This window comes from Tetrao urogallus, assembly GCF_951394365.1.
Source record: "Tetrao urogallus genome assembly, chromosome: 6".
NCBI classification, from domain to species: domain Eukaryota; kingdom Metazoa; phylum Chordata; class Aves; order Galliformes; family Phasianidae; genus Tetrao; species Tetrao urogallus.
Genome location: NC_136819.1, coordinates 21,530,152 through 21,542,208, shown reverse-complemented (window position 1 = coordinate 21,542,208; position 12,057 = coordinate 21,530,152).

Below are 12,057 nucleotides of genomic sequence, written 5' to 3'. Positions count from 1 at the left end.
TAATATTCATACTAGTATTTACATAATAACAGCACGTGTTTTGATAGTCAAAAAATGAAGTGTGAAATACATCTTAGGAATACTGTACAGTCCTTCCTACTAGTTTTGGTATCTCAGTGTGTTAGTACTTAAATGTTTAAATGTTTTAGATGACTAAACATGTAAAGGTGGGTTAGCTGAGAGCTTTAGAAACATCACAATCTTATGAACATGATACTATGTATGCAGACATAGTGTATAATTTAATACAGTCAGAAGAAAGAATATAGGTAAAATGCTTGATTACTAGAAAATACACTACAGTAAAATAGAGCTTGATCACGTGTCAACTGGATAAATATCATGGTATGATCTGCCCAGCTGACTCATCTTAGAGGTGGTGGAGACGTCCGTTAGCCGTCATTTGAGCATTCTGAACTGGCTGACCCACCAGTCACCAAGGTCACTGAAATCAGGCCCAGCAAAAAACTGAGTTCTCCTACAAGTGAACACTACATGGTTTCATAAACTCTAACATAATACCTTTCTGTCTGACTAGTTCTTTGACAGGGTTAGAGAAATCTGTATTAGTAAAAAGACTTAAATCCATATTTAATCCATCTAGAACCTATTTCAAGCCTGTTAGAGCCAGGAAGGAAGGAGTTTAAGAGTTTCCACTGTTTGTAAGGCAACAGTCAAAGATTCCTTTTGAAGACTACATAAAAAGAATGTCTCAACTCCTGAAGAAAAATTAAACTTAATTGTTCCAGTCTACTACTTTCTGCCTTAAGCAGTCACATATTTAATGATTGTAAAACCTAATTTCAAGCAAAACTGGAGGAGCTTGTGCAAATGGACATGCCTCTAAAGATCTTTTGGGATGAAAGACATAATAAAAACTAAAAAGCATTGATATTTCAAAATATCCAGCAGGACCACTTAAAATAAATAAATTGTTTTCTCAGAGGCACACTTAATTGAGTAAAGTAGATGATTTCTCTTCTGCACTTTATCACTGTTCTAAATATTCACTGCTGCCTAAATGTTTTTTTTTTGTAATGCATATCAGGCTGATGCCTGACTACTTGCCTAATGCTCTAAGTGAGGACAAAAACAAATAAAGATTTTTGTTCCTGATACCCCACCTATTCCCCTCTTTTGGTAGAAATGTCCCCCATATGTGTGTAGCAAGTTACAAATACATTAGCTGCCTCGTGGTTGTCTATTCTTAAGCTTCATAAATGTCTACTGAGAAATCCTTAAGAAATAAGGGAAAGCTATAAGGCACTTTTTGTACTTTATTTAGAGCAGTGGGAGAGAGAGCTTTAGAAATATTATAAAGCTGGAAGAAGAAGGTGTTAGGTATTCTGATCACACATTTTCTGGTATAATGGTTTGTGTTACTGAATCATTTTGCAGAGAAAAATAAATTTACAGTCATTTAATAAGGAAAATAATTTTGTTGCTAGAGCATATCCTACAGAGTAGAGTCAAATACGTGTCTGCCAAGTATATGACTTGCAAATGAAGACATGCCAGGCTGCCAAGGCAGATGACTCTTTTCACCTCTGCTTTCTTTCAGGTTTGTTGTGGTGTTGCGGCTATGTTTTTATTTCATAATGAAATCAGTCTTTGCTGACTATCTGTAGTGCTACATTTCTGAGCAGGTTCCTGGCTGTGTCCATTGTAATTACTGCACTAACTTGCAACAGGATTCAGTGTGAGAAGAATAATGTTCAACCTCTTTTGACTGGTACTCTCAACTTCTTTGACTATGGATCTTTGCCATACCAATAAGCATCCTTGTGGAAATAACAGAATTGCACAGAAATATGTAATACGGGGAAACTTCTTGAGTACTTCTTGAGTTTATTTTACAGTAATGTCTGCAGCTTTGCTTTTGTCCATATGGGATAAGAATTTAAATGTAAAATATTTAATAGCATGTTAATAAGTATGCTGCCTTCTCTGTTTTATCCATGCATTCAGAATTACTTCTCATGAGATTAATTGCAGACATAGTTTATCCTTGTTTCAAATTGACCGAACTAAGGAATACCGAAGTTTTTCCTAGGAAAAATACCTAGGAGTCTTGGTTATATAGTCATATACAAATTACTGGAAAGTAAATGGAGTGTCTCTTGGAATACATTTCTGGGCACATGAAGGAGATGAAGGTGCCTAGAAACAGTCAGCACTAATTGCCCAATAAATCATGCCATAACAACCTGATTATCTTTTATGATCAAATAACTGGATTTATGGATGAAGAGAGAGTTATAAATGTCATTTACCTCAGTGTTTGCAAAGCTTTCATGCAGTCTCTCACAATATGCTTGTATCCAAGTTGGAACATTATAGTCTGAACTGGCAGACAACTGGAGAGGTGAAACACTGGCTAAAGACTAGGTTTGGAAGGTCATACTCCCTGAAAGGTCCCTGGAAATTAATGTACTGCAGGGTTTGATCCTGAGCCCTGTTCTGTTCAAGATCCTTATCATGGTGTTTAAGCACCAGAAGTGTCCTACGAGTACATTACTCTATTAAAATGGTTTCACAATTTACAAAAATATGCAAGCTTTTCTCCAGTAGCTATCTACATGGATGGCTGAACCTGAAGTAAATCTGAGATAGTTACAAGTTTCTTACTCTTTACTTTATTACTAACTGAAATTTTATGCCACACCAAGTAATGTGGCAACTGCTTAATTTGGTCATTTTCTCATGTCCTTTATTTTGAAACTGAGCAGAATGCAAGGACGAGAAAACTTACATTTTAATTTGTTGATTCTAAGGATCTGGTATTTGCAATAGGAAACTGCACTGTCATCACTGCGAAACTGAATGCATGTAGTTCCATTGATGCATTCCTAGGTTCGTTTGCTATTGAGCCAGTCTTTGGTGGATAATCATCAGTGTTCTTATTCATCAAGAAGTAAGCGAAGTGCAGCCTTAAGAAGACTACTGGGAACTGTCTCCCTTGTTTCACAGTGAAGACTTAGATCTCCGAAAAGGGCTCGTGCTTGGGCTTGGAATACAATTGATGGCATGAAATGAAGGACCTCTGGGAAGAGGCTTCATCTTCATAGTTTTCTTATCTAGTACAACTTTGTTTAATTTTGGTGCTGGGCAACACCAAGCACTTAGTTTGACAGAGGCTGACATCACGATTTATGCCCTGACATTTCTTTTCTTGTCTTAAATTAAAAGGAGAATTGAGTGGGATAGACAGGGGTGATTTACTTCTCACAGGGTGCCATGATCTCCTCACATAAATACAACCACAGGAGCATTTATCTTGCAATAAAACATTTTCTGCTGCTAGTGTGCAGGTTCACAGTGGCAGCTCTGGGCATTCAGATGTTTTGTAATTTATTAAGAGTTGCAGTGAGTACGGACATCTTAAAATACCAGTCCGTTCATCACTGTGAAGGATTTAGGGTGAAATTTTCATGTAGAAATCATTCTGGATCCATCCATTTAGTGTCCCCTAACTCTTGGGTCAAATACAAATATACTGTTTCTCCAGAAAAACAAATGTGGAGGGCAGACATCTACTTACATCCCATTACTTCAGGGCTGGGCACAGGCACAAGCTAAGGAGATAATCACTATGGGTTTGCTTGATGAGATAAAGCTAATATTTGGGGGTCCTAACCTGTGGTGGCAGCTTCTACAAGCTATAGTGATACAGATAAATAGTTGCTTGTTTAATGACAATGATATTACCATTAATAGGAATAATAATGATGATGATAATAATAATGATGATGATGACTACAGTAATAATAATAATACTTGTTTATCTGCATGTACTGCATAAGTACTTTCTGTTTAATTGCAGGCCAGCAAATCAAGACATGGGGAATTAAGTCCCTTAGCTGCATTTTGTACAGGTTCTGACTGTCAGAACGTACAAGTCAGGGTGGATCAGTCTGCCTTAGGATGGAAGCAGAGAAATTAGATGCTAGTTTTGTTTTTTCTTCTTTTTCGTTTTAAAAACTGCAAGTAGACAGATGTTTTTTGCTTTACTGATTCTAGTTTTTTTTTCAGCTGTTTTAAGGAAGCCTTGCCTTAAAGAACATAATTCAGTGGGTGATCTGCCTGTGTTGTTCACAAGTGTTCTGTAGAGTAATCATTACAGAGAGCTCACAATTTCCATTGTCTGACAGGTTGGCTGAGTTATATGATATGGTTTTTATTTTCTATGGGCTGTCCAAAACAAGATATACATCTGCAGCTTTCCACAAAATCTCATTCATCCAAAATTATCTGTAACTGGAAAAACATAGGCTCACAACAAAGCAAACAGAATTCATCTGTTCAAATCCTCACAGAAGTGAAGCTGAAAACATGATCAAAGCAACTCAGGTATCCCCACAGCTCACTTAGATGTACATTTGCAGAACTGAATATGTGGTGAGAGAATTGAAGAAGAAAAGACACAGCAAGGTTGTAGATAGTGGCTTTGTAAGAGCTGCACAGAGGCCCACAGGAGCCGTAGCTACTATGAGGTACTACAATCTCTAATAGTTTAAGAAGGTTTCGCCTCCACTGTGATGCCTTCTGCAGCATGGCCCTTCTGGTCCCTAGTGTACAGTGCAGCCATAGACTACCTTTCTGTCACGAAGGGATATGGGTATATCTCAGCTCACCATGGGCTCTTATCTCCTTGCAGGGAAACTCACACACAAAGACTGGAAGGCTCTACATTTTACTCTGCTTGGACCATAGAGCAATTTATTCTGTAACACCATTAGGATGAATATATCATGAAGAAGAGCCATGGTAGAAGTTGTTGAAATCTAAATATTACAGTTTGCCCAAATACTAAGAAATGACTGGCTCTAAAGTGTTGAAACAAAACAACATGAAGAGTCAAGTAAGGTATGATATCATGCTTGACATATCCATAATAGATAAAGAAGCTAAAGATAGCTTCAGTGCTGGAAGTAGGAACAGCATCAACATTTTAAATATGTGGGAGACAGCACAGCAAAAGACAGATGAGTTTTGTCAGTTGTAGTTAAATATCCACTGTGGACAGTGGAAGCATTAGTGTGCCTTTGCACTAAATGTGCAGTGCTTGGCACTTTCTGGCCATAAACTTAATTCTGTGTTTACAGAAACAGATGGATATACGAGCTTCCAGCTGCAGAGCATTTATGTAGGGGGAAAGATGAAATGGGCACAAATTCATATACAGAACAAGTGAGACTACAGAAGATTTCTACTCATAAAAGTACTCATAGCCAGCTAGAATCACAGAATCACAGAATCACGCAATCACAGAATCATTGAATCCTTAATATTTGGAAGGGACTTTCAAAGGTTGTCTAGTCCAGCTCCCCCAGAATGAGGGGACTAAAACAGGGACATGCACAGCTAAATCATGTTGCCCAGGGCCTGATCCAGCCTCACCATGAAAATCTCCACAGATGGGGCATCCTGTTCCAGTTCCTCACCACCCTTACTGTAAAAGACTTTTTCCTTATATCCAACCTAAACTTCTTTAAGCTTAAAGCCATTTCTCCTTGTTCTGTAACCACAGACACTGCTAAAGAGTCTGCCCCTGTCTTTCCTGTTGCTCCCCTTTAGATACTGAAAGGCTGCTATCAGGGCACCTTGGAACCATCTCCTCTTCAGGCAGAACAGCCCCAGCTCTTTCAGCCTGTGCTTGTAGAAAGAGGTGTTCCACCCCTTGGATCAGGTAGTTCTCACAGGTCTGTTGCCACACATAGCAACTATTGATTTGAAGATTTGAAGCTTTAATTTTATCTCTGTATGTAGATTATTTTTTTTTTTCCTGGAGAATCTTTATTTGGATTTTCATAATAAGGGCAAATTTCAGTTTTAACTAGCTTTTTTTTTTTTTTTATTTTTTTTATTTTTTTCTTTCCCAAGAGATCCTGCATTAATGAGACTCTATGAGGACTGACTGTATCCTGCCCATTAGTCTTCTACCCCACTGTGTTTTCTTCGGTGGAGACACAGCTCTGATTTAAGTAGCTGTGAAGAAGGCATCATGCAACACGAAAACATTTGCAGTATTGATGCTTTCAGATGGGGCAGTAACCTCTGGTAATTCTTCTCAGGTAATTCTGCGCATGGCGATATCCAACACTGGATGCTTCCTTGGAAGGAGACATGTTCATTGAGTGAACTATGAACAACGCATGTTTGGATTCCTATTTTGACCCTTATATTTCAGTAGCCCAGCTTTTGTCCTAATGGTAGAGCCTCAGATATGTAAGTCTTACTTTGCAGAAATATGATGCAATGCAATAGGATAAAAATAAGATACAAATGTTACGATGTGTTTGTTTGTGTGTCAAGATACAGATGTAATATTGGTTTCTTACTCTAAGTATCTCAGAATAAAGACATCACTTTGTTACTCAGGGCAGACAAGAGCAGATTATCAAGGACTGCATTCCCTGCCTTATTCTGTCCTTCAGCTCCCTTATTGATCCCCCAGTGAATCACAATTACATTTGCTTGTGAAACATAGGTGCATAAGGAAACACCTGCTGTCCTCTCTTGCCATTTGAAAGCAGCTCTTCAATTCAATACCACACTATCACTCTAACAAATTTACAGAGAAACTCTCCACTCGTTGTCTTGGTCAGAGCCTTGTTCCATTTTGCGGCTAACAGAGAATCTATTATTAGGACAAATTCAAAACTAAACAAATTGATCAATGAGAGTTTTGCTGTTTTCACAACAAAGTGCAGGTTAGCTTATCAGAGAGTGATATAAAACTGGGACATACTGACTACTGAATTGGTGCATATTTGATCACATCAATACATTATAGAAATCCCTTGGTGTTTGAGCTTTTTTTCCCCTCAAAAACAACGAGAACTCTAATGAGTACAAATGTACATATTTGGAACATGGGATGGGAAGAAAAAAAAAAAAAAAAAAAAAAAGCATTACTATGATTCCAACTGTTAAAAATGTGTTTATTAGTGGTGGGGTGTTTTAGAACCTATCTGCCCACTCCAGACAATGAGTTGCCAAGTCTAGCACTATAATATAAATATTATATCTATGAGCAAGCATATTCAGCCATTGGTGATTATAGCAGAGTATCAGAGCTCTTTACCTCTATGTTTGCACTTCCAGCAGAAAAATTCATTCTATCAGGGCCACAGAGCAGTTATAGTAGAGTGAAGTTTGCTGGGTTTCCATTCAATTTGGTGCCCTCTTCAGAATGGTTCTGTAGCTTTCTCCACTTGGCACAGGTTGGCATTTAAAAAAAAAAACAAACAGACTTGTACACATTTTAAAACATATGTTTCCTTTGTTGTAACCATCTTAGATGGGATGCAAGGTTTGCAAGGTACAGCCATTCCTCTGGCTGGCTCTCATTTCAGGTTGTGTCTGGTAAGAACTGAATGAACTAAAGAGTGTGATGCCTGAGATGACAAAACCAATAAATTACTTGCATGTAATGTGTTAACAGATGTAGAATATAAAAGCTTCATATGCTCAGAACTTTTCATCTTGTTCAAATTTAAGTGTGTGTAAAAATGTGAAACAGATCACTAATTTTGAATCACTCTGCGTGGTCAAGACCTTAACTACCAGTTGGTCCAAATCAAAAAGCTCTGCACAGTGATTTACGATATGTATGGAGATAAGTTTCTTTTTTCCTTATGCTTCAATTTTTACTGGGAATAAAAGTGCAGAATTGATTCTGGATGGCTTAAACAGTGTTGTACAACAGAGCCTTCATCCTTATTACAGCTGGTTCAGCTTCATCCAAGCTAGCAATAATTAAGCGTGTTATTGTATTGTGTCTGTTTGGTACTATCTGAAATTATTTTTATGGGAACTCCCATCTCATAAAGTAAATCAAAACCTTCCTTATCAGGTTCAGCTCTCAAATAAATAACCAAATTCACACAGAAACTTCCCTCTTGTGTTTCATGTAAGGAAATCTTGTTATGTGAAAGAAATGTTTTTGCTGCTGACACAACTAAAAGGGCTTTCACTTGCATGTAGCACTTTTTTTTTTAACATATGGAACTCGATATCATAAGAGTTTTGCTTGGTTTGTTCAATCCTTAGATTTCTGTAACGATTACAGTAAATGTCTCATGAAATAAAAGGAGTGTAACACATCTGCAGACGGAGGAATTTGAGGAGTTTTTGTGTTCCCTTGCAGCTGAGAAGATTGTTTCCTCTTAACGAAGCCTATAATTATGACCTTTAGACACACTTGCTCACTCTCTCTTAATATTTTCTTTCTCATTCTGTCTCATTTACTGGGAAATGTTCTGACTTCTTTGAAAATCTGATGAACGTGACATAAAACATGAATCCATGTTTTCCTATCTTAATGTTCCTGACTTGAATACTTCTTAAATTGTACCAAGAAGAGTGCAGTTAGAATCTGCTGAGTAGAACTGTATGAACAGTGCTTCCATCAGCCCCTTGAAGCAGATAAGGCCATGAATAATTCAGCACAGGAGTGTCTGGTTCTTTCCTGGTAGCTTTGCAGTAGGTCACAAGTGACTAAGCTCAGAAGTGGATGTGTCCTCAATATAATTACACTTCCTTTAACATCACTGAATTAGCACTTCTGTTTTATTGTACCCTGAAGCTAAAATGGTTATTAGGTTACAGAACAAGTAAATTATTTCTAAATGCCTTGGGCAGATTACTCAATAACGTCTGACTATTACTTTATTAACTACATTTTACGTCACCAGAAAAGCTTAAGCTAAGACACTTAGTAAAAATACTTACCTTAAAAATACAAAAGGTGGCTGAGAGATAGCATTTGTTTGCGGGCTGTGGAGTGGGCTATGTTCCAAATTGGTGGTATACAGATGTGTGTACGGGCATGTAAGTTCTGTGACATGAGCACAATTCATGAACCACTGTTCCTGTGTCATTGCTGCTCAAACTGTTTAAGATACAGATTTTTTTACAGATGATGAGAAAGGTACAATCTAAACATTTAATTTGAATATAATTTAAAAAATTGTAACAACATCCTCATTCTGAGGCTCAGTATTGCACCAAAACAGTTCACATTGGGAAATTGGAGTATATGTCATTTTGGTACATAGCCCATCTATATTAATACTGACAAGCACCTCTCCTGAGTCATTAAGCCTGCACTCAAGCTCTCCTGAGGCACTGTTACCTCACTCCCTCTTCTACCTCCTTCCTGTTCCACCATCTGGAAGGAGATGAGCAGAATCCTAATGTGGAGCTGGAGCTGGAGATGGGACGGGCTGGCTCAAGTACAAAGCAGAGGGGCAGTGCCTGAGGACAGCCCAGCAACAGCTTGTCAATGAGTGAATGGGCCTACAGTCCACCTGATTGGGTGGTTGCAAAAACAGCTGCAGTAGCAGATGAGTTTTAGGCTTTATTTGCCAATCTGATGCTTTGATAGCCCTGAGTGTATAAACGTTGCATTTTGCAATCTTTCCCACCATGCAGAATCAGACAGCACAAAGATCTCAAGGATGTGGATCAAATTTTCAGTTCATTTTTAGAATCATCAACAGTAAGCAACTCCAATTGCGAATCTTTATTGTCCTCTGATTTTTACTGACATTTTACTACACATTCGTGAAGGTGCATAAATATACATAACTAACGTGCATCTTTATGTAAATTATGCACATAAATATAAATCACATGAAAAAGGGCACAGATATGCATCTTCAATCATTAGGGAAGGATCCAGCAAAAAGTCAGTTACTAAAATCATGCTATTTTATGTAGGAAATAAATAATGCTTAAGCAGTTAGAGGTATCTAATTAACTTCCTGATGCTTGAGGGTTCACAAAAAGGATAGGGCCAACAAGGCAGGTTTGAGTCTGTATTTCCCAGACATGAGAAGAATCTCAGGATAAAAATCGCTAGTAGCTGAATTCCATGCTTTATGACATGCAGCAATCATTTACGATATATAAGTAGCCTTCTAGTGACATTTTAGATAAACACAGAGTTCTACCAAAAGTGTAAAGAATCTCAGAAGGCCTGCGCTTGGCGTGCTTTTTCCATTTCTTCTGGATTTTTGCTAACAAGCAAAATCAGCTAATCAGCTTTCAATCAAAGGGCCCAAGAAATGTCTTGCACTTTCAGCTCTTGCTGAAATCAATAAGCTTCTAATAAAGAATGAATAGTTTAAAGCATAACCACAGCCAATCTTGTATGGAAATAAGGGAGAGTTTTGTACCAATGCAAAAGAGATTCTCCATGTCCTAGCTAGCTCTGACCTTTTGTATATGGCAAACATAAAAGCTATGGTGTATCTAAAAAGTGGTTTTGTTCAGTGATATTCTCTGAGTTGAGATTAGCAGTGTACACTAAGGAGGGCTAAAGTGTTTCTAATAAATTGCATTTTAGCTTTATTTATTTGTTTATTTCCTCTTCAGTGAACGAAACTTCTAATGCTCAGAAACTTCTGTGTATGAAACAAAATAAAGAAAGCACTTTTAGACGTTTAGATGAAAGAGCAGCAGCAAATGCTACTCTGTTAACCATTCTGTCAAGCAGGGGTGATGATAGCATTGCCAATACTCTTCCTGAGATAGCTGGAAGTTAATGACTCCTGCACAAGTTTATGAATGGAGTTGTATTAATTTGATCTAGTTGGTCAACTAGGAGGAGAGTGAGATTGGGGAAGGGTTGTATCTGGGCTTTGGTATCTTCTTTTGAGTATTATTCCATCATATTCCATATTCACAAAGGGAAAAGTAGATGCTGCCTAGGGTGCATTTTCTTAATATGACAGAATTTTCTGTTTCTGAGATCTGGTACTCAGAACCTAGGATAAATAAAACACAAAAAACAAGTGAGGGCTTGAGGAGTAAATTGAATGGATTCCTTATGAAATAGCCAAACTCACATATTCAGTCAGTTCCCCTCACAGCAATAGAGCTAGTGTGAGATAAGGTATGTTGGCCATGACAGTGAGCTCCATGCTGAGACACTCAGGTAGATCCCTAGCTTCCTACTACAGCACTGCTGGAAGGGCACTGGCCCAACGCTCCTGGGTAAGCTTGGGATTGAACAGCAACAAGAAAAATTAAGAAAAAATAATTGGATGCAACTGGTGTGACAGCAAGAAATGTAATTTCCAGTAATAGCTGAGTTTCTGTACTGTGCTTAATAAAGTTTTAGCAGACTGATGCACAGTAAATTTGTGGTCACAGCAGGTTGCTTATTGGTATAGCACAGCTATGTGCGTGCTGTCTAATAGAAATGAGGGTGTAGCAGCACATTTATATCCCAAGTGATCCCTCTAGAGCTACAAAACATTATGGCTGTGAACAGTAACTAAAGGTGATGACAAATAAGCCAGGGATAGATTTTGATGTAGCAAATGATAACAAATTAGACAAAATCCTTGTGTAATAACTTACTTCTGTCTTCAAGCATAATGAAAGATGTTCACATAAGATGTTGGAATAAAATTAAAGCTTTAGTGATGGATGTAGCTCAGAAACAAAATCTGCATCTTGGGTGGGAGTTCAGAAAAATCAAAATCTGACTAATTAAAAAATGGGTCTGAACCTGATTTTTTAATAGAAGCAAACTGGAGATATTTCTCTTGCTATATTTCTTAAACTTCCTGGTCTGAACAAGAACATGACAACTTCTGCAAAATGTTAAGAAAGTTGTACAGTGTTGGGTTTCCATGGCAATGACACACTGAAGCTCTGCAATTTATCTGCATTGAAGCTGACAGTAGTATTGAGAAATCTGTCTCTCTCCACTCACAATTCTGAGAACACCATGTTATTCATCTGCAGCAGAAGGTTTTCCGGATGAGATGCAATACAATTTTTGCAAAGAGTACACATTTCTGGACACCATCCAGGATGCTGTATTTTCAAGATTTCCTTAGAATTATTGAGAAGTATTCACATTAATGAGAACAGCCAAGGTTTCATGAACAATACTATATTTTAAAGCATACAATAACTATTTACTCAGTGACAACATGAGGTTTGCTAGGGCAGAAATTCCAGTTTCCATTTTATCATCAGGGCTTTGTGTGGGACATATTTAATATGAACACGTACATAGTCGTATATACATAAGTT